This window comes from Nannobrachium achirus, assembly GCF_963921795.1.
Source record: "Nannobrachium achirus genome assembly, chromosome: 17".
Classification (NCBI taxonomy): Eukaryota; Metazoa; Chordata; class Actinopteri; order Myctophiformes; family Myctophidae; genus Nannobrachium; species Nannobrachium achirus.
In genome coordinates, this window is record NC_137824.1 from 39,751,014 (window position 1) to 39,754,788 (window position 3,775).

Below are 3,775 nucleotides of genomic sequence, written 5' to 3' on the forward strand. Positions count from 1 at the left end.
GGTTAAACGTGTCACCTGCTCTGTTGTTGCCACCCCAGCATGTTATACCAAAAAAGAGGACACTTGCCATGACAGACTGGTAGAACATCTGAAACATCCTCTTGCACACACCAAACGATCTCAGTCTTCTCAGGAGGAACAGCCTGCTTTTTCCCTTGCTGTGAATCGCCTGCGCATTATCCGACCAGTCCAGTGAACTATTCAGGTGTACTCCGAGGAATTTTTAGTTATCCACGAGCTCAACCACCTCTCCGTTAATGGTGCTTGGCACCGGGGGGACTCTCTTGGAAGTACGGAAGTCCACCACCATCTCCTTGGTCTTGCTAGCGTTGAGCTTGAGATGGTTAGCCTCGCTCCACTGCACAAAGTCCCTCACCACACCATCGTGCTCAGCCGTGTTGTCACCCGAGATCTTGCTGACCACCACGGTATCATCTGAGAACTTCTGCAGATGACAGGTCTTGGAATTGAAGCGGAAGTCCGATGTATAGAGAGTGAACAGGAAGGGTGAGAGCACAGTTCCTTGAGGGGCCCCCGTGTTGCTCACCAGCACATCAGACCGACAGTTCTGCAATCTCACAAACTGTGGTCTTTCTGAAAGGTAGTCTGTGATCCATGCCACAAAGCCCTTGTCCACCCCCATCAGCGTAAGCTTTTCCGCAAGCAGAGCCGGTTGGATAGTGTTGAAAGCACTGGAGAAGTCAAAAAACATAATTCTGACCGTGCTGCCCCGATCTTCCAGGTGGGTGAAAGCCTTATGGACCGCCGGTCTCAGTAGGTTCAGAACCAGCCGTTCAAAGACCTTCATGACCTGTGATGTCAGGGCGACTGGTCTGTAGTCATTGAGAACCGAGGGACGGGTCTTCTTAGGCACCGGGACAATGCAGGAGGACTTCCACAGCTGTGGTACCTTCCCTGTCCTCAGGGAGAGGTTGAAGAGATGCGTAAGGGGGACAGCAAGCTGCTCTGCGCAAACCTTAAGCACCTTAGAGTTGATGTTATCAGGTCCTGCCGCTTTCCTGGTGTTGACTTTTTCGAGTTGTCGCCTCACTTTGTGTCGCCTCACAATTGTGTTGCCAAGAACCCACAGTAGCACTCAGCATACTACAATGTAACATAATGACCAATCGGTGGTCAACCCAGTAATGCGTTGGTCAATCAATTTAAGCTGCTTATTAGCATTTTTGCCAAAAGCTATGGCACCAAGTAATTAGTCATGGTCTCAACTTACAGTATACTGCTTATAGTAATGCCTAAAGAGTAAAGAAACAAATATTCTACTTCATAAATTCAACATAGCCCTGTAATTTCACACTATAAACAGTTTATTAATAGATTCATAGACTGACAGCCTGGAAGAGTGTCTTTTAATGCAGTGCAATAGCCTATTTGTCTGCACGCACGCACACACGCAGGCATGCACACGCACAAACACACGCACACGCGCACACACCGCACACACACACACACACACACACACACAGTCACACACACACACACACACACACACACACACACACACACACACACACACACACACACACACACACACACACACACACACACATACACACACACCACCCCCCTACATTCATTAGTACCCAGCTTGTGCCACACTTCCACATTGAAACTTGAGTTTCAAACAACTCTCACTCTTACTCATTGAAGTCTTTAAATCCTAATTGGTCAGTGAAGTTTTAACAGATGCCCGCTGACATGACAGAGACCACTACTTTAGAGAGCGACTGTGCTTCAAAGTGAAGTTTTGAGTTGAGATTAAAAAACAAAACAAAACAAAAAACACCAGTGAATCGATGAAGGGTTGTTATTGTTAGAATATGCAATTCATCCCGATGAAGGGTTGTTATTGTTAGAATATGCAATTCATACCTGGGTCAGCTGGTTTGCTGGGTAACTGATTTGTTTTTGCATTCAAGCAGTGCTTTGACTCTGCAAAATTATTCAATATGCGCCTCCAGCACTTCATGCACTGTATCTGTGTACTGTCAAGTCAGATTCACTACAGATGCCACCTTCAAATGGGTCTGACAAGTCAATTACTGTGGTGTTTGCTCCCTTGGGAGTTCCCTGGGCGACCCCAATAGCCAGCTGCTATGAATTAGCTTAAAGTTGACTGTTGTACTGGACCAGAAGCTGTGGTTATTGCAGCTGGAGATTAATAGAGTTGCCTGTGCGATTAATCCTCGGTATGAGTCTGATTAATGTGTGGTCTCAGTAAGAGCTCAACTTCTATTATTGGCTTTCTGGTCAGTGTGTGCGGAGTAATCCTTTTTCTTTCTACATTTCTCATTAACATGGGAGAGACTGGGGTATTGACTGAAATATCAATGTGATTAATCAAAGCTTTGCTCTTTTGTTTAGATCAGTTGGGATACTGGAGACTTTATTTGAATTATTATCCGCTTAGAAATATTGATGGGGTGGGATAAAACAGAGAGATGGGTGTGTTTTATCAGGAGAAACTGGGAAAGATAAAGCTAATAAATCCCTAACCGTATATTTTCCCTTTGCTGTATTCTTTTCAGGCTGAAATAAATGTGTTATTATATTTGACTGAGTGCCTGAGAAAAACCAAGAAATTTTCAGCACGTCTTGGTTTTTCTCAGGCACTTAGATAACACATTTCAGATTTGAATCTGAAACTGTAAAGTATAGGCTACAATATGTTAACAGGATCCACATGGGAACTTCATGGGAACTCTAACTTGGGATCTTTGACTTTTATGTGTCCAACCTGCAACGTCATCTATGACTAATTACGTGTCACTCCAATTTTATGGGCAAAGTTTCTGCCTGATTTGTGTCCCTGTGACTTCCCTTACACACTTTTTATAACAAAAATAAAGAAAATGCAGTAGGCCTATGTGGAAACAAAGGCATGGAGCTACTATGTACTACGTTAGCCTACTGTACTGACACCGTATACACAAACAATTTGGTCTGATTAGTCCAGTGGTTTGTAAGATTAGCTTTGGACACACGCACGCAAGCTGGCTAGCCCCCTGTAAAGCCATGCCGGAATCGAAGAATGAAGAAAACAAATGGTCTGGATAGAAAGAGGTTAACGTTATGAATATAAATAAACAATGCTTGTTGCAGGCTGCTTACATGCGGCTCTCTCATCACAGTGTCCTGCAGGGTGTCATCTGCTATCTGTAATTTCTCCTGTTCCTCCCGTTTTTGTTTTGATGTCACAGTGGAATTTCAGCCATCTCCATTACGTCTGCGAAGGGGCGTCACAAGGGGAGTGGGCCTGAGTTACTAGGGCCCAAGGTGGAGGGGCCTCAATTATTTTATAGGCCTACTTTAGCTATTGAAAAATAGCAGATATACAAGCTCACAGCGCGGCACCAAGTGCCACGCTGCGAGCTTGTAGATCTGCTATTTTTGAAAAGTATAGTGAAAATGTGTTGGGCCCAGAATTTGGTGTGACGCCCTTGCGTCTGCAGAGCCATGTTTCACACAGCTGTTCTGTCCTCTGCAATTTTCCTTCAATCTGCCCTCTCTTTGATTTGCTATTTCCTGTTGGCCTGTCCGGTTGGGATCGCTGGATGTTGGCATGTTGCCCGTTCACTTGTGACATAACATGAGAGCACTGACCGCAAGGCCTAATTCTGTGCGCTAAAGTTAGTTCATAGTTGGGGAAGTAGACCAGAAGTGTACGTATCAGGGTGGATGCGAAAGGGAGAGTGTTTTCTGCTGGTGTTTCAGTCCGAGTGTATCAAAGGGTGCGTTCGGAAATGCGCACTGGGTC